The following is a 24,247-nucleotide window of genomic DNA, read 5'->3' as shown; positions in this document are numbered from 1 at the left end:
TTCTGTTAAGGCTTGCCGCTTTGCTCTGCTTTGGCGCATTGATCGCAGAGATGATTTCAATCCCTGTTGACCCTGTAGAAAGTTTTCTCGAGGCGAGGTGGCAATTAGAATTCTGCGCAATTGTCGCCCTTAAGACGGGCTCCCTTTTTTTGGAATTTTAGCAATCGTCACGTTCTTCCACTCAAGGACAAGAGCGAAGCCAGAACATCAGCAGCCTTAAAAAAGCTATACGGGAAAGTAAGCGGAATTGCTACAAGCAGTTATGCCTTGAAACAAATACAAATCCGTGGGGCGCCGCTTATGATGTTGTAATGAACAAGATTCGTGAACAAAAATCACCCCAAGTGACGTGCCTGTACCTTGAAGTGGGCTGCTAAAATTAGGCCCGCATGATTCATAAGTACATTTGAATCCTGCATGGTGGAAGGAGTGTTTCCCGCCCAGTGAAAAAGACAGAGGTTAGTTCTGCTACCGAAGCCGCAAAAACCATCTGGCGCATCCTCTTCTATCACCCTATCTGCCTTTTTAGCACTATGGAGAAGATGTTGGAAAGGGTTCGCCGAGCTAGCGGCTGGTTTATCCGAGCGGCATTATGGCTTTCGCAGAGCGCGGTCCGCGGTCAATGCAATACCAACGGTCATGGACCTGGCTCGAGAGGCCGCTGGTAGGTGCTGCGCGGTGATGACTGTGGTTGTCAGGAATGCCTTTAACTCGGTCAACTGGAGTTAGATTAAAGGCACCCTGGCTAAACTGGGCCCCTGCTGTGGGACATAATGTATGACGGAGTACTCGGCCTGCGCCTGCTAAAGGATGCAACGTTGATTGATTTTGCAGATGATCTGGCGGTGGCAGTAGTTGCGAAACACCCGCATAACGTGGACTGTATGGAAGTGACACAATTCATGCCATCACACCATGGTTCCAAATGATGAAACTGGGAAGGCGGAGGCGGTCTTTATTACCAATCGCGAGAAGAACAATACTGTCAAAATCCGTGTTAGTGGGGGTAATGATCGACGCCAAGTTAAACTTCAAGGGGTACCTGGACTATGCGTGCGAAAAGGCTGCAAAGATTAGCTCATCTCAAGCAAGGATGATGGCTAATATTGAAGGGCCAAAATCTAGTGGGCGGTTGCTTATCACAGGGGTGGTGAAATCCATCCTGCGTACGCGGTTCTTGTTTGGGCGTGCGCAGTGGATGACACAGTGATCCAGGGAAGGATGAGTTCGGCATACCGACCAATCGCGCTGAGGGTTTGCAATGCATAAAGGACAGTATTTGGTGAGCCAGTGTGCATTTTCGCGGGGATGGTTCCCTTGGAGTTTTTAGCAAATGAAGCATACTGTCTCTACCGAAGAAGGAGGGGGGAACCCGACCCAAGTGACTGCAGGCTTCTGAAAAGCTATTAAGAAAGAGCTTTACAAGGGATGGCAGCAACGGTGGGATAATTCCGCAAAAGGCCACTGCGCCCATACACTGATCCCTTGTGTTGAGAGATGGGTCGAGCGAAAACACGGAGGATACAGGAAGTATTTGCAATGCTTCGGATGAATGATTCTCCAGACTGCTCCGAATGCGCCGCTTCACTCCAAGACCATTGTTACGTTTTATTGTCCGAGATTTGCAATTGAAAGAGGGAGGTTAAACGACGCCCTCAACGCAGTTATCGGATCCCATCATTTTGTGGAAGAGATGCTGAGGCCCGAAGCAAATTGCAACAGTAACTACAATACAGCAAAAGCTGTCGGAACTGGATCGAGCCGGAAAGCGCGACGTGTTCTGCTGGTGTTAACCAGAGCTCTCCTCGCGAAATTATACTTTACAGTGGTCCGGCGAGGATCTGGGCGCAAAAATGAGGATGGTTTTAGTGGATGAGAGTACCACACACTACTGCAATCTGGTACAGCAGGGTAGTGGCCCTAGCACCGATCTTTGAGGCACTTAGACGGTTACCAAGTATTCAACTTCGCCTACGTCGGTGTCGTATAGGAGCTTTCTGTCCACAAAGTAGTCCTTGATTATTAAGTATTTAAAGATAAAAGATTTCTTATTCAAATAAGAAGTGCCACATTTCCAATTTTTCACAGCGGGGCTCTTATTGATGCTCTTGGAGCGACAACATGTTTTATATGAAGATCATAAGTAATAATGATTGAGTCAATGTAAAAAAAACGCACTCCCAGATTGGGGGTGCTGAGCTATATCTTTAGGATCTTCAATCTCAGTTGTGATGTTTGTCTCAACGTGTTGAAGCCATTGCTTCGAGTGCGATTTATGCTTATTTTCAGAATAAATTGGGCATCATGTGTTGTTAGCCGTATATGGTCCACAGTTGCTACAGGTGTTTGTTGTTTGTTATGTGGATATCCTCACAAATGACACAAGCACTTGGTAATTGGCCAAATTCTTGGCAATTTTAATACGGAACAGTGCGAAATGTTTGATATGGCTGTTTTAAAACGGTTCTTCGCTGGAGTAGATGGTGAATGTTGTATTATATGTATATATGGTTACTAAATAAAGTATAAGTACTTTGCTTTGTTGTCAAAATTTGTTTTTATTAATGGTGCATATTCAGATTTTGAAATCATATTCAGTTCTTTTAAAATCCCCTTTTAATTGACTTCTCTCTATAATGCTAACAATTTGACATTCGATGTACACCAGTTTGGCTATATTAACCTCATAATTACCTTAAAGGAAGAAGAATGTGCATTATGTATGGGTGATGTCCAGCACAATCAAAAGACTTAAGCGAGAAACTTGAAAACTATCAAAAGATTGAAGCGTGTAAACTAATCAGATTTAGCTGGCATCGGCTAACTGTGCAAACTTTTTTATCACTCCTAATAAGAACGTGGTGCTGATTATATATACATATATATGTATTGGAAAAAGATGTTAGCGATTTGGGTTAGGTCAAAACATAATTATGAGATTATCATTCTGAACTTCTGAAAAAAGATGCAAATGACCAAAAATTATTCAACATTTTTTCTAAAAATTTAATATTTTTAAATCGTAACGGAAAATTATATAAAAATGTAAATGTTATATGTAGCCGCCCTTGGTCTAATGTACTAGGCTGGGTTGAAGAAGACAAAATAATCTCCCGAGTTTATTTTCGTTAATAGGTCGTTCTAACGGTTCTTAACAGTTCAGCCTCTTAGCATCGTCATGCCGGAATTTTACGTGTCTTATATTCATTGTCACTTAAGTTCACAAGGAAGTGATCGTAGAAATATTCAAAATCTTCTAGAAATTCGATAAATACTAACGATTAGATCGCAAAATAATCAGTCAAAACTGAAGAACAATAACACTATCTTCTGCCAGAAAACTAGAAAAGTTCCTGAGTTTAGGGACTTAAAGATTGATTTATCTACTCTTACTGACAGTATCTTTACTGTTTGTATGGTTTTCCCCATATAACTGTATTTATTTTCCAACTATTAGGTTTGAATTCAACTCTTTATTGGTAATTTAGGATATGGCATTTACGCCCTATTTAACAAATAACTCGCCGCTTCCAGCAGTGTTGTGGTGAAGAATTTATAGATGCAGGCAATAGGAGCTGCGCTGTGTTATCAGAAAATTAGTCTGCCAGAAAATCCCAGGATTTACAGTGCTATATTTACTCCAAGATGTGAAGTCATCATCATCAACGACCCAACAACCGGTATCCGATCTAAGTCTGCCTCTCCGGATAGCCCCGTTTTGCGCCGGGGTCCATCAATTCGATATGCCTAAGAGCTGATTTTTTTAATAACATGCCCTCAACTAGCCAATCTCTTTAGACCGCGCGAATTGTTCCAGACTTTGGGTATGCTCAGTTTTCTTTCCAAACTAACTCCAAGCTTCTGTTCAACCATTTCGCTAGTTCTGTAGTAATGAAGGGCACCTTATTTTTCATTTGTTTCAGCTGACCTCTGGTCCTGATATAGCTTTTTGTTATTATGAAGCCAGTTAAATAAAAACTTTTTGCCAAATTTGATATTCAATAAAAAAATAAAATAAAACGAAAACACTTGAAAATTAAATGGAAACATAAATTACAGTCAAAGTTGCTAATGATAATGCCACATTGTTATTAAAATGGATTCTTACCTAATATTTTTAGTTTCCCCGCTGTTGTTGGTGTATCATCCTAAACCATTGCACCACTCAGTCGTTGTAAGGTATATATCTTTCGACGAAGTTCACGAGGTTATTTTCTACTAGCAACTATCTTACCAATTTCAAATTGGGGATGTTCCGCGTTGACGAGGAAACACACGGGGCAGCAACCTTGTCAGCTGAGTCATTACCAAATGGCGAAGGTGAACTTCCAAGTGGTGGCACTGGAAAACGCTGTATTCACATTGTCTTGCTGGTCGTGATGCAACAGGCAAATGCTCCGAGTCATGATTTCGCGCATTAGTTGACAAAGTGCCGTGTTTTTGCGGCCCTAGATCTAGCCAAGGCGTATCCCACCAAATACCGGTAGCTCCGGAAGACAGCAAAAACGGCTAATTGCACACATTTCCTACTCTTTGAGTTCACCAGGATGACATTTGGCATGTGCAATGCAGTTCAGACATTCCACTTGGTTCTACGAAACTTAGACTTCTTTTTCGAATACATGGATGATGTGTTGGTCGCCTCTTTTTCCGATTTTGTTCATTTGGGCCACCTCGCGTACATTTTTCAACCTCTCCTTGAGACCGGTTTTGTTCTAAACGTTGAAAAATGCAAATTCCTACAAAAGCAGGTGAAATTTCTTGACCAAATCATCACCCCTGATGGAATTTAACCCAGACAAGGTTGAGGTGATAAAAAACTTTCCCCTGCCGACCGCGGTGAAGAATCTGCGACGGTTCTTGGCCATGCTAAACTTCTGCCGTCGTTTTATGCCCAAGTTTGCTCACGATCAAACGATCCTTAACGCTTATTTGTCTATGTCCGAGACAAAAGACTCGACGCGCTAGGTTGCATGGTCTCCAGAGGCCGTCCGGGCGTTTGAATCCGTGAAACAACAGCTAGTTTATGCTACACTTCTGGCATTTCCTCAGCCAGATATACCCCTAGCCGTGTTCATCGATTCCTCAAACATATCGGGTGAACCAAACCTGGCAACCGTCGAGCTTCTTTACTATACAAGTAAGCCCAGCTGAATGCAACTACAGTGCCCACGATCGTGAGCTATTCTCCACGTATAACTCCATAAAATACTTCTGTTCACTGTGTTCACAGACTTTCTTCTTTTCTTTTTCTTCCCGTTCACAAGGGGGGTCGGCTCGTCGTGATCTGTTTCGCCATTTGGTTCTATCAAATGCCAGATCTGGATGCAGTCGCGAGGTTTTTAAATCCCCATCAAGCCATCGTTTTTTGACTAACCTTTCGATAGCTTACCATCGGCTTCGATGTTCAGATCAATCTTGGCAAATGAACTCCCGTTAGCGCGAAGTACGCGACCATCCCATCGAAGACGCCTCCCGCGCAATTTTTCCATGATCGGTGCAACTCCATGTCGATCGCGGATCAAACGCCTATCTAGTATCATGGGGAACCGGGATAGCCCTCGAGAGCACATGTTTCCAAAGAATTCTTGGGGGATGTTTTCCCGGCCCGACTCGGTTATTTGGGTTGGTTCCCTTCTGGGAGTTTCATAGGGGTTGTGGTTTTGCCCATATCCCGGGCGGAGCTGCTTTTGAGTTCAAACGTGGAGTTGCGTTGTAGAGCATAACTCGGGCACTATATCCCTTAGTTGCGGTAGAGCCTGTACTCAGTATAAACCGATATCGCTGTGCCGGTCACAGAGGGGCTCAGATTTTGGTATCCAAATAAATCTGTGTCCGAAGAGGACTGTGAACTTAGTCCGACAAGGCGTGATACTCGCGTAAATCAACCAGGACTTAACTGTGCTGCTATATGAGAGCTTTACATGAAAAGTGACCCATGTCTGCATCCTGTCATTGGGGTACTCTGGCTCGAGACAATGAGAAATGAAAACTTCTTTGTCGTACGGGCCTGCTACCCGTGGTGTTGTTGATCAACAGGTAGAAGTAATAGTGGATATATCACATATTAAGAAAGAGCGTCATATTCATTGCGGGTTATACTATGCAATGCAATTCAATATCCCAGGGTAGTTGGAGAGCGGACTACCTTAGAACTGCGTGGCATAGAACAATGACGGGGTGGGTTAAGTTGAAGTATATGGCCAGGAACCAGCAACGGTGTTGTTTGGCGCGCAATACCTATATAGGTGTTATCTATCTACCCATCTTTTGCTTGAAATGACGTTCATTTTCGAGGTAAGCTGGACTTTTTCTTTCATTTGAATTTCGACTGTTTCTAGCGAAAGGAAATACAATAATAAACACCGTATTCCTCGCCAGTACACTGTGTTTCATTTGGTGTGTTTCGGGAAGGCTTGTTCCCTTCCTTAGTACAAAGGTGGCCAAGAGGGTACAAAAACTGTTTGAAACGGTTTGTCTTTCATCTAAGCAAGAAAACATATGAAATCTATAAGTATATCTAGTTGAACTATTTCCAAGCAATTCGTATGTCAGAATGTCGCTGGAATATTCAGCAGAACCTGTTGTGCGTACTCTTCTATACTGGAATAAATAGACAAGTTATGGAAGTGAATAAATATGACCATCGCTTGCACCAACACCAAGCTGAATTTATCTAGAAGATTTATAGAAAGATAAATATGCAAAACTAGAAATGAATATCTATTAAAAAAAAAACCATATATTACTTCGATTATGATAAATAAGAATATAATATCAATTTATTTTTTATTCCAGGCTACTGACGTGTGAATACAGTAAATCGCAAGAACCTGGTGAGATATTATTTATAAATATGACATGCATTTACTACGACTCCATGTATAAGATTTGTTTCAAAGTAAAAACATAAGATAAAGCAATAATTTAGCTACTATTGTAGACGGTATAAGATTCTCTAAGAAATAATCAAAAGACTTAAACCAGTTTTGAATTACGTTTACCAAAAAAACAGTGCTTGTTCGATGACCTGTCGAATGAATCTCGAATTCTCAATACTTGGAAAACAGACGTAGTATCTTATCTATAAATTTGAGGCAATACTGGTTTTTCTGTTTATATATCTATGATATATTATTGTATATGCTCTGATGTGTGATTTTGGTTTCTATTTATAATTCCCTTTTCCATAACTACGGAAACCTACAATTCCAAAGAACGACAAAACTGATTGATTTAAAAAAATAATAATGAGAGTAGGCAGTTGCCCTTGGCTGTGAACATTTCCATCACATTCGGTAAACCACGAAAATTAGTAAGTTCTCTCAAGTATTCAACTTCTACCTAATGTCTCCAGCTATCTACGTATTTTTTCTTATTCTTTCTGCTCAAATTCAGTATAATATTTATCTGTTGGATTATTGAAATATACCTGCATATGTAGGCTGTTCTTAAAGATTGTGTGTAAAAGAAAATATCATTAAAAACGAGTGTATGTCACCAAGGGTGAACTGCGAACTGTTATCCGTTTTCTGTAAACAGAAGGGTATAGTGTAGTAAAAATTAGCCAAAGGTTGCCTCAAAAGTTTCTTGACCTTTTCCTTTTCGTACAAAATTAAAATGGAAGGGGGAAAGTTAATTTTTATAATTATATTATGGCTTATATCATATGGAAATAATAAGAAATAATCTTTCTTCCGTTTTTATGCAGTCAAAAATTTGCTGTCTGAAACTTTCGAATAAAATTTTTCAGCTCCACTTCTGAAATTTGCGTTCCACTCATGCCGTCTTTGCCCAATCAATGTCTGCCCATTTTCGGTTTAGGCTCAGTAAATACACTTTTCTTTAAATTATACCACGCATTCCGGTCTAGGCCTGCCTTAATAAGGAACTCCAGATATCCCAATTTTGCGCCGAGGTCCACCAATTCGATATCGCTAAAAGCTGTCTGGCGTCCTGGCCTTCGCCATCGTTCCAAATCAGGCAGGGTTTGCCTCATCTTCTTTTCCTACCATAGATATTGCCCTTATAGACTTAATCCATAAGGATTAAGTGACCCGCCCACCGCACCCTTTTGAGCCGGCGGTCATTGTATCGCTCATAGACTTCGTCGTTATGTAGGCTACGGAATCGTCCATCATCATGTATGGGGCCAAAAGTTCTTTGGAGGATTTTTCTCTCGAACGCGGCGGAGTTTGCAATTTTTTTACTTAGAACCCAAGTCTCCGAGGAATACATGAAGACTGGCAAGATCATTGTCTTGTACAGTAAGAGCTTTGATCCTATGGTGGTATTTTGTCTTGCCTTCATTGATGTGCAGCGCAAGATTTTGCGCAACCTGCTCGATCTGGATGAAGGCAGTTTGTACGTCTCGTGTAGTTGTTCCCGTGATGTCGATATCGTGAGCATAGGCCAGCAGTTAGATGGACTTGAAGAGGATCGTGCTCCTTGCATTTACCTCAGAATCACGGATTACTTTTTCCAGGGCCAGTTTAAAGAGGGCGTCGTAGACCGTTGTTGATGTCGAATGGTCTCGAAGGTGATTCTGCTTCGTTTAACTGACTTCGCACATCGGTCAGCGTGAGCCCAGCGAGTTCTATGGGATACCGAATTCTCACGGTCGTAAACAGTTTTACCCTGGCTATGCTGTCATAGGCGGTCAACTGATGTCCATATTCCAACAGTTTCTCCATCGCTTGCCGGAAAGAGAGAATCTGATCTCTTACTGATTTGCCTGGAGTGAAGCCTGTTTGGTCTTAGAGGTGGTACTCAACAACATGACACCTTTATAATTGCTGCACTGCGTGATATCTCCCTTTTTATGTATGAGACAGATAATGCCTTGTTACCAGTCTCAGGTATTGATTCGCTGCCCCAAACTTTGAGCATAACTTGAAGAACTGCTTGGTGTAATTGGTCGCCTCCATATTTAACTAATCCAGCTGTAATTTCATCGGGACCTGGCGATTTATGATTTTTAAGCCAATGAGTTGCACGGACTGTTTCTTCTATTCTTGGTGGTGGCAGTATTTGTCGTCGTCTTCAGTTGGCGGGACCTCCAACTCGCCGATGTGCTGGTTTTTCAGTAGCTCATCAAAGTACTCAACCCATCGCTTCAATATGCCCATTCCGTCGGAAATCAGATTTCCGTCTTTGTCTCGGCAGGATGAGCATCGAGGTGTATAAGGCTACATCCTTTTCATCCTGCTGATTTGTTGGTAAAACCTTTGCGCCTGGTGCGGTTGATTTCTGTATTTTTCGAGTTCACAGACTTGTTGGTTCTCCCAGGCTTCCTTTTTACGTCTGTGAAGTCGCTTCCTCGCTCGCCGGAGTTCGTGATAAGTCCCTGCTTACTCGATATGTTGCATTCTTCCATTCTGTTGCTAGCTTATATTCATCGTCGAACCAGTCGTTCCGACTCTTTTTGCGGCTGGGGCCAAGTATGTTTGAGGCCGTATTAATGATAACGTTCTTTAGGTCATCATGAAAATCATTTGTTGATGCTTCATCTCGAGGATTTCTGTTGACTGCGGTTATTGCGGTATCCATTTCCCCCTTATAGGTGTTGCGAAGGGCTGTGCTGTGGATGACTTCAGTGTTAATTTTCACCTGACTGTCAGAGAGAATTCTGCGCGATGTTTTTATTTGAGCCCGGAGCATCATGCCAACGAGATAGTGATCCGAGTCTATATTGCCTCACAAGCGCAGAACGCATAGCCGTTTGCTTATGTATTCAAAGCCGATAACAGCCCTACCCATCCCCCAACCTGAAGGACCAATTAGTACAATTTGTTTTAGGCGCGGTAGACTCGCCTCCATCATTCACCGTCTGCAGCTTTTCGTTAAGAAAGAGCTCCCAGCGGTCACCACATGGAGATGAAGGTAGAGTTTGGTGGTAGATCTGTTGGTGTTGGTTCAGCAGGCCTTTCCCATGTTTTGTGCTTCATCGTGGGTACCAATCCAAGTTCGCCTCAGGGCCTATACTACCCTTTGATCACTTAAACATTCAGTACTCATAAATTGCTTCGTATGCGGTCCAGCTCCATCCTGGATTAAAATCACTTGTATACCTTTTTGTTTCACATTTGAAGTATTCTTTCTGCCATTTGTTGTGAAAGGTTCAGAAGAAAAGGATATAGTTAATGTAAACACAAACAACATCTTCTAATCAAGAGCTATGTACAATATATATGGTGAATACGGCAGCGCCGATTAACTTATCTTATTAATTTAGGTTGATTTGCTCGTTTAACTTATTGATCATCATCAAGTTTCTCGCTTAAGTCATTCGTCGAGCACCATCCTGCATTGAAGTCGCTGCCTCTCTGTCCATAAATTGATAACACGAAGGATCGCTTGTTCTCATTTGTTTGTTCTGTCTATTGAGCAGGAGATGCTGTTGTATCTACGACTCTTTCCTAAACAAGATGTTTGAACGCTTCTCTCGGCCACGGACATAATCATTACCGAAGCCAAGGTTTTGAATCTTCTGGCAGAATTAAGGCGATAGCAGAAGTTTATTGCGGAAGGTAAAGGCGTTATACGATTTCTATAGTCCTGTTGCCCATATTTGGTTTATCGAATGTACCCTTATATAGTTTTCCTCGGCATTTGTGCCTATTCCTGGTTAATTTTCGGTTGATTTTTGGATCCTTCTTTGATTTCGGTGGAAAGTCTATGTCCCCGTTGAATCCCAAAAATTTCGATTGACAACCACAGAACTTGCCAAAATTTTTCAGCTCCACTGTTTCATGGACATTGTTTTGTTGGAGGTATTGATTTTTTGGAGAGACTGGATGTGGATTCTTCATGTCGATCATAACAATAAGTGCAAATTCACCAAATAAACTAAAATAAATCATTATGACTGCTATGTTTCGGGGCGGAAAAGTATGTGGTCAATGGAATGAGCTTGCAGTTTCGAAGAACCATTCAAAATAAAAGAAGGCTTTTGCTGAATTTGGGAATTCTAATCCTTGCACTTCAACGGAAATTTATTTTATGAAGAAACCATTGGATTATAGTGTTCAACCCTCGCTGTGCTTCTCCTCCGCAGCTTTCATAGGATATTTCATATATGAATCCATTATGGTTTAGTATAGTTGTGTCTATGCCACTCCGACTATGTGCAGCCAATTAGTTGAAGTTTTGGAAATAACTACTTGCAGTGCTTCAGTGGCGCTTTGTTCAATCGGCAGTGAATTTTCGAGACAAATTGAAAATCCAAACACAGTGTCTATTGACGACAAGAGCCACTCCTATAATTGTGGCATTACTTTCGTGAAAATAAATTTGTTTGTGGTTTCCTCGTCCTTTGAAGCACAAATTAAGCACATGCACTCTTATTGGGCCCTCCAACAATTTCCTACTCAATGAAGAATGGTCCGATTGCTCAATCACATCGCTTTACATTGCCAGAAAATAGAATTCATCCATTATATTCAACTATGTTGTTGAAATTCCAAATATTTCGTCAACGCTAATGAAGTCTTGTTTTCTTTCGACCTTTAGATCATTACAGCGATTGCTTCTTCTCGTTATTCAATTATGACTCTCCTTCAGAATTACCTCCAATTTTATGCAATGTTAATGATGCTGGAATCTCTATTGCTGAAGATTCAATTATTTTCTAATTCTAGATGCTTAATCAAAATATCAACTGTACCAAATGAGATATTTCAAAATGAAGAAATTATTGTTATCTAGGGCTTTCGTTGTCATTTCATTCCATTAGAGCTGACCATGAGGTAATGATTAACTGAGAGATGGAGATTATGATTGTAGTCTTTTTATCTATGTATGTGACGTAAAATATTCAATGGTGGCAGAAATGTAGATGTCGTAGATACTTTTCTTCAAAACATGTAAAGGTTACAATATAATAAAAATTTTTTAGAAAAGCTTTTTATCCCACGTCTTTATTATTTTATTTATTATTCCCACTATAATCCACAAACGACCTTCCTTAGACCCATGACACCGGCGCCCGTTCCTTCTGCTGTGAAAGATCTGTCAGCGTACCCAGTTTGCCCTGCTACTCCAACCTGTTTCAAACTTCTTATCAAAATGAAACCTCATTGTCATGTTATTCCCTAGTATCAGTAATTCGGGGTACCGCTTAGAAGGAATATCAATTTTCCTTTAATTTAAGCAGCTTCTCCCCTCACTGATACTCCCGGGTATCCTGAAGATCATCCTCCTTGCCTGCTTCTGTGTGTGCAGATAGAGAGGAGTTAACCCCAGAAGGACCTCCAGGGATGCTACTGGGCATATCCTCATTGCCCCACTGATGCACACGCAAGCCAGTCTTTGGAGTTTGTGTAACTCCCTGGTTGGTGTGCTAAGTTCAGTTATTTCTGCTCAGATTACCGCCTCATCGGTAATCATTGGCCTTACTATTGCAGTGTATATCGAAAGTAGTAGTCACTGTTTAACTCCAAGGAGTCTTGGAAATGCTACTTGACTCCGTTTAGTAAGGCTAGTAGTTCTTCCACTGCTAGGTCTCACCAAAAAGACGATAGAATTGTGCTCTGGGGATATTCCTATACATATAGCAGAACACAGTTCCATAAGCCTTTGTCCCTTTAAGTGGGGTCAGTTTGGGTAGATTGACTTCGCCACATTTCGCAAATTTGGTCCGAGTGGAGTCAAAACGTTCATAAATCACCTAGCATATCAAATCGTCGCTATCTTTGTCGGCCTTTCAGTCATTTTCCATCGGTCTGGACGTTTAGGCCCTGGAGATTACATCCGAACCATATCATCGAAGATGCCTCCCTTACAGCTTCTCAACAGCGAGTGCAATTCCTACCAACTGCAGATGCCCTGATTCAAAGTACATTGAGATTAAGATTGAGGTACGTAAATCGCTCAGTTCTCGTCAGATGGTCGTCGTTAAGGTAACCATGTTGGAAGTTGAATCTTTCGCGTGATTGTGTGCACGACAAGGGCCAAGAAGAGTGACGAGTAGACACTTCCTTGATATAGAGATAAGGAGCGGTATTGATATATCTGTCAAACTTCAAACTTTGCCCTTGAATCCCCTGGCACTAGGTGCTGTCACAGTTCATACCAGGTTAGTTTTTGTAATACACACCGTCAAATGCCTCCTCTAAACTCAGGAATGCAATGTAGAGAGGACGATGCCTCTCACGGTGTACCCCTACGAGTAATTGCACAGCATTGGCTGCGTCAGTCGTTCCACAGTTGTTGACGCACCCCAAATGGAATAGTAACAGAATCGTATTGCATTGCATTGTATTGCATTTCCTTTTCCATATTGAAATGGTTGCACTGTTTGTCAATCAGATGGTGATCTGTCTTTCTCAATAACTTGATTCGAGATTCGAGTTTCTGCTAACTTGTAATACATCACTATTCCAGGAACTGATAAACGGTATCGGATGTTTAATCTTGAGCATGCTCATTTGCGCAGGTCATGATCTAGACATTTCTGTCCAGATAGATATTCGTGAATTTAGGCACACCTAAGAGAGAATCATTTTATATCGTAGTCAGATTTTCTTACGAGAACTTTTATAGCACGATGGCTTCCTCCTTGGGATATTCCCAATCCTTGGTCGTTTGAAGGTAGTTTTGGAATCGTTAGCCATCCCCGGCGGTGTTTTTGATTCTGATCTGCCGGCTTTAATTTTCGATACGGGAAGAGGCCCCAGTGCTGCTAAATATGTTTTCTTTTTTAAGGATTTGTGTAAACATAAAACCTTATTAAAATCGGTTTACTGTCTGTCCTACTGTCTGTCTTTTTTTTTCCGGATGGAAGGTGGAAAGCTTCAAAAGCTACCGCAGGCTCCTGCCACACGGTTATGTTTGACTCTTACCTACTATAACCACCTCCTTCTCCTTCCACTCTCCCTGCGGGACTCCCATTTGGTATTACGTCGCGGGGCTGGATCAGAATTTATTCTGCGCTCATGTCAACATTCGTGTTCCTCTCGCGTTCATTCTTTCGGATGACTTCCTCCTGTTTAAGCTTCTTTCCGATGGCTGTAATCACTTTTTCAACTTCGGTCCATATCCCCTTGGCTTTCACCATAAGCTCCATGATATTTTCGGGTGTAAAGTGCTCCCCGGTTGTAGCTTCTAATGTAGCCCTTTGGGTTTCGAATCTGGGGCAGTGAAAAAAGACGTATTCTGCGTCCTCTGGAATGTTTGCACACTGTGGGCAATATGGTGAATCATCACGCCCAAATTGATACAGATATGCTCGATAGCCTCCGTGTCCGCTCAAGAATTGAGTTAGGTCGAAACCTACTGCGCCGTGAGATCGCTCAATCCATTTCCGAATATCCCATATGATTTTGTGAGTCCAACGGCCTTTTTCTGACTCGTCCCACTTCTCTTGCCATTCCGCGACAGTTTTAGCTCGTGCGAACTGTCGCCGACGGGCAGGAGATTCTTCGGTGAGGTACGTTCCATCGTAAAGTCGTGGTATTTCTTTCGCCAGAATCTCAATTGGGACCATTCCTGCTATCACGCAAGCTGCTTCATTGGAAATTGTTCTGTAATCGCAGTATGTTCGGAGTACACTTATGCGATACGCAGCTCCAATCTTTTTCTTATTTGTTATATTTTCCAGTGCATCTGCCCATACTGGGGCTGCATACAGTAGGATGGAACTGACCACCCTTGAAATAAGGAGTCGACGGCTCGGCCTTGGGCCACCTATATTTGGTAGCATTCTCGCAACCAGCGCTCCGATGTTATATGCCTTGGTTGCTGCACCCTCCACATGCAATCTGAAATTCAACCTCTGGTCAATCATTACACCTAAGTACTTAAGTGCGTCTGTCTGTCTGTCCGTCACACGCATTTTTCTCGGAGACGGTTGTAGCGATTGGCACCAAATTTGGTAGAAAGGTGGGAACTGTGGACGCTCACGCATATAGTGAGTTACATCCTTTTACGTCGAATTTAAGGGGGGTTCCCATACATGCAAAAGGGAGTGTAAATTTTTTTTCATCAAATATTGTCATGTGGGGTATCAAATTGAAGGTCTCGGTTAGTACTTTTCGAAGCCGCTCTTAGTTTTGACATCTATTGCAAAGGTGGGGAGTGCGGGGGTTGAAAACGACCATTTTTTTAACGAACCCATTCTCAGAAACTACCAAACCGAAAAACCTGAAAAAAATCAGGGGGCTGCCACTGTATGGTGCCTAGGCAATACCTTCCATACCGATACAAATAAAGTTAATAATAGTACATTACTATAAATTTTTAGTAATTGGCAGGAAAACCCCCCTTAAGTTCACCCTAGAATCACAAAATTTTGCAACAATATAGACTACAGCATAGAGCATTATCCTGCCATTACTAAGAAAGTTATGCTAGGTCAAAGCTGTCGCTCCTCTGCAAATTCAAGACTTTCAATATCAATATCACTTGAAAGTGGATGTTTTCACATAATATATGCATATTTTACGTGCTACATGCTAATGGGACAAATGCACACCCAAATTTCTTTATAAAAGAAATACACAAAACCTTTCATACCAGAAGCGTCCAGCTTCCGCTTTCCCGATTTGTTTTACTTCTCTCATCTTCGTGCTCTCGAGAGTTTTTCCTGATACAGTTAATGTCTCTATATCGGACATTATTTTATCCTTGATTTTATCTGCAATCTGCAAAGCTTTTGATACATTATTTAAGAACTTTCTACAAGATATTTTAGCACACAACCACCATTTATTCAAGTTTATATTACGAATCATAGTCAATCAGGTCTGTTCCATTGGATACTCGACTTTCGATATTTACAGCATTTCACCTTCTCCACTCGAAAGTTACTCATTTTCGTATTTTTAAGTGAGTAGATTGGAAACGAATCTAGAAATATCTTTCTTGATGGGGATTTCCTGAACAATATATAACAAAAATCAATGGCACAACAGCCCAATTTGAAGCTAGGCCGTGAAGTATATTAGATTACTTCATCTGAAGACCTTTACGGTACGCTATGAAGTAATGTGGTTCAGATCGGACTTGACTAGGATTATTATTGATTTGAATAATGACCTTCCATTGGAACAGCTTCGGGTTCTAACCATTAAGTCACCCAAGTTGTATTGCAGTATCTGCTCATCTGAATTTTTATCTTCGAATCATCCCTCCATGTTTAACAGCTGGCAGTCATGAGAAAGAAAATATTCTAAATTTTTAATCAAAAGTGAAATTAAGATTGCCAAAATGCGAGCTAATCAAACCTCCAAATTTCTAGCTGTAGACCATCACCACAAGAATCTGAATATGATAATTAGGGTCTTGGCATCCGGAATTCACGTCAGGTTGTTATCGCTATGCCGTGACTGCATATAATTGGATCAAATCGTTTTAATTTCAAACACATAGTTTCCTCGTTAGCAGGAAGTATCGAAGAAAATGTGTATAATTTTCCGCACAATAAATCGAAGTCCAATGAAATCTGTAATTAAAATCTAAATACTTTGTAGGAAGATTCACTCAGCAATTTATATTCAAGCTAAATACCAAGCAAAACGTAGACGCATTACCTCACTTTGCGCCCCAACAATATGCATAAATTTTGCCATCGAACCCCATAAATGAATTTTGGTGTTGATTGATATTACTCGTAGCAGCGGCCCGAATTCGGAAGACCATCTCAGATGACTTCAGAAATTTAATTTGGCTAAACTTTTCGAATCGCAGTCACGCCGAACGGAACGAGTTTTTTGGAAAACTACCTTAAATGGAGTTATTTCTTGTAAGTACTTCCGAAGATTCAATTTTCAGTTCAATCAACCCCGGCTTTCACATAAATGGAAAACCCATTACAGCTGGCCAACTTGGTTTGTAATGGGCCGTTTGTGAAATATCTTTTCTGTTAAGATAGATAACGATGTAATTGACATTCACCTGAAAGTTGTAATTGTTCGATTGGGGCTTTATGCGGCTTGAGGTGCAATCGCGGCACATTTTCATTAACCTTTGTCTGTTGCGGTACAACTATTCAATGATGATGGTCATGCATAATTGCTAATGAAACGCTGCATGAATTATCAATAAAATTTCATATGTGGTCACTTGGAGTAGGCCGAGTATCTTATTTTTCTTTTCAAATGCATTTTCGCTCGGATTTGTGGCTGTGCAATTATGATCTACCTTGAATGTTACTTTTTAAGAATTGCAGTGAAAGTTGTTTTCAAAGTGTTCAATTTTAATATAAATAATTTTAATAATCCTTTTCGGAATTTATGGTGAAGCCTTCGACAGTTGCAAATAGTAAACTGGGGCCTGGAATGGAGAAAGGTGATCGGTAGTATTACCTTTTTATCCAGATATATTCGATTACTAAGTTCCTAGCGGCTGCAATATAAATAAAAGTTCTAGGAGAACTTACTTGTCGATAATCCGTTCTCCTGTATGACCTATCCACTGCCATTTCCGCCTTTTATTCAACACACTGTTATTCGTTCGAGATTGTGCCAAAGCAAGTTATCACGAAGATACGACAGAGATAGATATTTATAAGGGCTCGGCGCTCTGATAATCGGTACCAAGCCATTGGGAATGTGGAGCATAGCAGATGCGGTTGCTTTTTTTGTTGCAGCTTCGCAGATGGAATTTCTTAAGCTTCTTTTTCTGTCTTCTTTGGCACAAGAACAGCTTGGATGTTTCCAAGTACACCACATTGAGCGATGGTTAATCCAGACAGACAGCGTTACCGGCAAACTAGCAGCTCAGTACTCCATCGCGGCCATAGTTTCCCTGCTTCAACAGACGATGGATATGGCCGACGCGGAATTGAATTCTAGCATGGTTTGATCGGGACTTTGCTTTTCCCTTAGCTTTATTTCCTTTATCCCGGCCAGACATATTTGATATGTTTCCATCTGCGAAGCAGCATCAAAAAACTCCGCGCTCTCGAAAGCTTCCAAGCTCCGTGCAAGACAAATTGCGAACTCTTGACTGCGTTCGAGAGAAGAATCCTCCGAAGAATTTTTGGCCCGACGATTCCGTAGCCTACATAATGACGAAATCTATCAACGATTCCATGACCGTCCAGTTGTGGATAAAATCCGACTCAATAGCTAACGGTGGGCGGGTCACTTAATCCGCATGTTTGAGTATGATCCAGCCCGGAAAGTCTATAAGGGCAATATCTATGGTAGAAAAAGAAGACGAGGCAGACCCTGCCTAAGATGAAGCGATGGCGTAGGTCAGGACACCAGACAGCTTTTAGGGATACCGAATTGGTGAACCTCGGCGCAAAACTAGGATGTCTAGAGTTTTTTATTAAGGCAGGCCTAGACCGGATACCGGCTGTTGCGCCGTTGATGATGATGATTCAACACACCTACAGATATCTGGCCTAAACGAAAACGTAGTTATTCGTTCGAGATTGTGCCAAGGCAGTTTATCACGATGATGCGACAGAGATAGATATTTATAAAGGCTCGGCGCTCTGGTAACCGGTATCAAGCTCTTGGGAATCTGGCGCACAGCTTGGGTTGGGCAGCTGCAAATGCGCTGGGATGATTCTCGTCTTCATGTTAGCTTCAACCTCCGTGCATTGACTGCATTGACTGAAGAGACATGCAGTCTACACAAGAAGCCACAGATGAATGAAACTTAAGGTCATTGATATAAAACAAACAAGGGAACGTAAAGAGAAAGGGAAGTTCACTGATGAAAAATAGAAATAATAGTTGACCCAGAATGGAACCTTGCGGTACACCAGAAGAGGGGCAAAAGGAACGCAGCAGGAACTGCTAGAGAAATTGGAGTCGACCTGTCTAATGTGTAACTGGGGAAACTTGAGTGAGGCGTATTGTTATCATAGACAAAGGCCTTAGAAAAATCTTTGAAGATGAGATGATGTGCACTTCCTGCCAAGAGTTTAGACATTTGGTCACGAAATCCAGCCACCAGAAGGGTAAGTTCGCGGAGGCTACATATATATTGAGAAAGTGATATCCGAAAAAGAATTTGCTTTAAGAGCATTTGTGGATATTGAAGTGTTTTTAAGTATGTCTACGTTGCAGTAATTTGCAGCTCAATAAGACGTCATAGAGTTAATAAATTATGCTATTTCGATGCTGGAGTGGAGGAAGATCCACGCTGTGGCCGGGGAAAGTTGACTGTTAAACCCTATCGACAGGGAATTGTCCTCTCTTCCTAGCTGGTAATGCATCTCTACTATGACTTTTGCGAACGATCTAACTAAGGTTTGCAGAAACGGTATACCATATCATGATTGCAATTTGGCAAAATTTGGTGCCTCCAAAGTTAATGCTAGGAATCTTGCGCTAGTGTACTCCCTAAAAACAGTAAATAGGCTAGCTACGCACTTCATCGGGGGTGAAGATCTTACTAGTGCAATTAGTAAAACCTTTAGTAGGCGCATCGACTCCAAATTAACGAGGAAACACAATATAACCGATATTTTGAAATATGCGTGCATCATCTGGTGGTTTAATTTGACTAGAAGTTGAAAGAGCAAATACAAATACTCGGCTGCCTAAGCATTATTGGTGTGGCTAAAACTGACCTTTTCACGGCACTTGAAGCTATGGCAAATCTACCCCACATTCACTTAGAGGCGAAATCTTATCATTCGAATCTTGTCCAATAGTCAGTCGACCTTATACACATTAAATGGGAATACAACATCAAGCTAGTTTATACTGAACTGCCTCTAGTTGCTTCTCAGACTCGGTCTATTGAACAAAACTTTCCTGATGTAGGTGCAAGGAGACGCGTTGAGAATGAGATGGCTGACATATTGGTTCGCCAGGAGGCGGATTCTACAATGCTGAACCCTTAGCAATAGGCTATTCACTGGAATGAACAAACGATTATGTCGACCAAAACCCTGTGTGAAGGAACCCAGAGCCGCTAGAGCGACATTACCCCTGAAGAAGAAGGATATGGAAATCTTATTAAGACTTCTTCTTTCCTTTCCTAAATAATCACTTGGAGAAAATTGAGGGTAGATGGTGTTGCTATTTACCAATCAATGCGAGGAAAAGGACCAGCCGGCCCTGCATTTCATATTGTTGCAAGTGCACAAGTAAGGGTTGTTTGAATAGGCGTTTAAGAGGATAGTTCAATGGGCCTGTTTATCCTTAAAGTAATTTACCCTAATCTACAGGGACACATTGCAAATATAAAGCAAAAACCCAGCTTTATTCCACTGAAATTAGGCTGGTGGTGCGTTTTAAGAGGATTTTAGCTATTATATTTAGGGCAATAAAAAGCATGCACACATCCCTGCAAAAATCGCACTCAAGACAGATATCCACCTTTGGGATCCTAACGATTATCCATTTTTTCGCCACTGGGGGAAGAAGAAATCGTAAGAGTTATGAGAAAACAAAGAACGAGGACACCCGCAGAGTCCTGCCACGAACTTCGGAGAAGTGACTTCACAGAAAGAAAAAGGAAGCCTGGGAGAACCAACAAGTTTGTGAACTCGAAAAGTTCAGGGAGCAAGTGGTTCATCATCTGATGTTCAAGATGGGGAACAACAAACTAGTGCCTGACGATTGGTAACGAGGCATTACCTGTCTCATACATAAAAACTGGGATATGGCGTAGGACTGCATTCATAGATATGTCACGTAGCTGAGTGCTATCTGTAACAGCCCCATACGAACATAATTGGCTCATACCTTAGAGGCTTCACTCCAGATAAATCAGCAACAGATCGATAATTTCTCCTATCTAGGGTCGAAAATCACAACAGCTATGACGATGTAATCCGCGCATGGTTGTTGGCTGCCAACAGAGCCTATTTCACCAAAGCTTCCACTGTACAAGACAATGGTCTTGCCAGTCCTTAAGTATTTCTCGGAAACTTGGGTTCTTAGCAAGAAATATTGCGAATTCTTGGCCGCATTCGAGAGAAGGATACTCCGAAGAATTTTTGTCCCCTTAGATGAGGATAGACGATTTCGTAGCCTCTATAACGACGAAATTTATGAGCGACACCACGACCTGATTGTTGATCAAATTCGACTCGACAGGTTTCGGTGGGGGAGTCGCCTATTCCGTATGGGTGAGGATGATCTAGTCCGGAAAGTCTGTGGCGCGGCAGGATTCGCGCCATTCGAAATTTATTTCGAATGTTGCGAATGCGAGCGGTCAGATGACACCACTGGCGTCTCCACTCAGTTTAGAACTCGCCACGGGAGCGGAGAGCAGAGTGCCATGAGTTGGCGGCAGAATGACAGAAAAAAATAATAGAAATCTGATTCTGCCATCAAGTTGGTGAACCGCAGCCGACACGGAAGTTTTTTCCAATATAAGTTAGGACTTATTAAAACTTCATTTTAAGATTGAGCACCAAAACGTATTTATAAAAAAGTTTCTCAAGAAGACATTTGCAAAGGCGCTTTTCAAAGACCTTTAGCCTAGCACTTGCTAGGTTAGGTTGAGTGCTTGTTTACGACCTACGGCTTTTGGTTTAGTTTGGCGAAACGTCTTTCAGAAGTTGCTGGATTTTATTTTGAAACGTATCTATGTATGAAACTAAAAGTCTATGGGGGCAATATCTATGGGAGAAGAAGCAGACCCTACCTCAGATGGAGCGACGGCGTAGCCAAGACGCCAGGCAGCTTTTAGGTATATCGAATTGGTGGACCTCGGCGGTTGTTGGGTATTTTGTTTTTAATTTACTAAGAATAATACCGAGAACTTTACCTCCTTTCTTTGAAATTGGGGCCCGCATGTGAATGACAAGTGGGTGTTAACTTCACTGCTTATCAGAGAAAAATTAATCTCTCACCGTAAATTTAACATCAATGAATAAGGATCGCACTTGAGCCAATTGAACATGAGATCAAGCTCTCCTCAATTATTATCCGTTCTTCTCTATAAGTGCATAAACATTGCCCAAAGGAAAAAAGTCTGCCTTTTAAAAATTTCACTCACTTTAGTCATTTCAAGGCTTTGAGTTCCACCAAGAAAACAATGAATAAAAATAGCCGGAAGCGATACTTGGTAGGCATCGAAACCCCTTTAATATGCAGAGATTTCAAGCCATTTGCGTCTTACATTCACTCCAGGTTGCCAAATTACCGCAACAATGCCATGGCTCACCTTCTTCTTTTTTCTCCTCTGTGTTAACCTCCACGCAATCTGCCTCCTCTACGCCTCTCCTAGGTGCAAACTGTTTTGAGTTGTTTGCCGTTGACACTCCGTACTCTTTCTTTGGCTGAGTTATCTATTGAACAAGTTGCCACTGCATTTTAGCAAATGTCGCTCAAATGCCGCCGAGCATCCTTTTTCTACTCTCTTGGTGAACAACCTCTATAATTTCTGAACTGCTGGCTTAAGAAGGTGAAATGCATTTACGCACAAAGTGGCGGACTCCTATCTCAGACAGACTACCAGCTAAAACACCTCCTTGGGGCGTGCAGGACGCTGACCTGGAACCATTTGACACATAACCTTAGATGGAGATGGCGCTTCCACCTTCTGCAGAAGAAAAAGGTATTTCAGGCATCATCCATCACGTCCTTGCAAAAAATAAATGGGTTAGGTAATAGTCAACCACACCGTACTTTCAATTGAACCACGACCGCACGTCTTTTATAAGATGCGTGGTTCATTTACCTCTCGATTATGTTTCCCAAGATTGCTATCATGTGTAGAGGGAAAGGGCTCTTTCTTCACAAGTGACAGCTTCTTTATTTTCCTCGCTGTTCCTGAAGCATATAAGAATCCGCTCGGCAGCACGGAGAGCGATCGGAATAACTCCCGCTATCACCATTACAGCTGGCTCTGAGACGGTATGTTAGGCGGATGTAACTAGTCTTTTTACTTGCGCTAGGCGCTTACGATGAATCTTCTCGAAGAAGCTTATCTTCGTGTCTATTATAATGGTATGGTATGGGCGTATTTCACCGACGGCTTCGACAAAACCATGGTTGCACCAACCTGAATAGGGAGGACTCTCCTTGGTCAGCACAACGACTTTAGAGAGAGAAAGAGAATCCGCCGCATCACCATTGCTGGTGTGCGCTAAGGGTGCTCAACCGTGCGTGTGGTAAGAATACATCCCTGAGCCGCCCCTGATGTTATCTTCATTCTTGCTCTCCTTCGTGGGTCTCGTTTAGCAGGGCTCTAAATAACCCTCAACATCGGCAATAGGTAGCTTGGAGTAACGATTCTCCAGACACTCGAACATGTCGCACCACCTCGCAGAATTAAAGACGTTTTTACGTCGAGGGTCAGAAGGACCACCACTAGCCGACAGTGACCACTGTGTGCCTCAGCCAGTTCTACCGCTTAAACCATCTCCTCAATGGCATCAGTTGGTTCCAAGAGAAGTATTTTTTTAGAAATATACCCCAATGGAAGGAAGGGGACCGCAAGTTGTTGAAATCCAATACCTGGAGATAATAAAAATTCTAGTGGTATTTCCAGTGAAATAGCGGACTGGAAAATTTTTTTGTTTTGTTCATTTAATTTTATATCGCACATGGGAATTCCTGGAAATTGTGCGACAGCTTTTTAACTTATGATAGGTCTTGTGTTAGATTTGCTCATCTCAACAGCTTTCTTGCCGCGTCAGGTCCTACATTGAAAATTGCAGCATCAGAAATAACATCATACTTTCGGAGGACCTGTTAGCTACTTACAATGTAGTTCTTCAAGACTCTTCATCACTGCATTATTAGCACCAATTATTCGGAAATTAAGACTTGCCAAACGTGACTCGCAATTATATATATCAGAACGTTCCAAATTTCGTGCGCTTTACTGGTCATTGGGAGAACTTATTTAAGTAGGAAGAGTCAAAGTAGTATATCTCCGTTTCTGCCTCGGTTATAGACCTGACTTTTGTCACTCCTTCACTGGTGCGCGGTGTGTCTTAGCACGTTAGAGATGTGAGTGTGATCATCAGGCAATTATTTTCGAACTATGGAGAGAGTCCCATGAAAATAGCTCTTTGACGTTTCCATGCTCAGGAGCTGCAGATTCCCCAGTAGGAGACCCAAAAACTGGTGGAATTGTAAACGGGTCAGTCTTTGATCAGCCTGCCACCGAGTCAGACAGCTGGCTCAGGAGGCGGTAAGTTGGACCGGTGAGGTGCAAAAAGAAAATGCATGTAAGAACTCAGAGACGGTCATTTCCACAGATCACATTACCTTATCCTCTTGTTTGAAATTATCCCCTCAGTAAGAGGGCTTTGACACCTTTCAGAGACTTCTGAATATGACGGCCATTCCTGCAGTGACAACGAAACTCCGAGGCTGGAAGG

The 24,247-nt window shown here is 41.8% G+C and overlaps 1 protein-coding gene and 1 pseudogene across 1 annotated transcript in view; one reads left to right on the top strand and one right to left on the bottom strand.

The window, feature by feature from the left end:
- The window catches only part of LOC119660134, a 74,731-nt gene that overhangs the window by 14,440 nt on the left and 36,044 nt on the right, over positions 1-24,247 (top strand). The window contains exon 2 of the mRNA XM_038068533.1: positions 6,799-6,836. The gene's annotated coding sequence lies outside the window, so the exon portion shown is untranslated. The remainder of the gene's footprint in view (positions 1-6,798; positions 6,837-24,247) is intronic.
- LOC119660135 lies at positions 17,606-17,853 on the bottom strand (annotated as a pseudogene).

Source organism: Hermetia illucens, chromosome 6, assembly GCF_905115235.1.
Source record: "Hermetia illucens chromosome 6, iHerIll2.2.curated.20191125, whole genome shotgun sequence".
Lineage (NCBI taxonomy): Eukaryota > Metazoa > Arthropoda > Insecta > Diptera > Stratiomyidae > Hermetia > Hermetia illucens.
The sequence above is the reverse complement of the archived record's forward strand: the minus strand, read 5'-3'. Positions and strand labels throughout refer to the sequence as shown.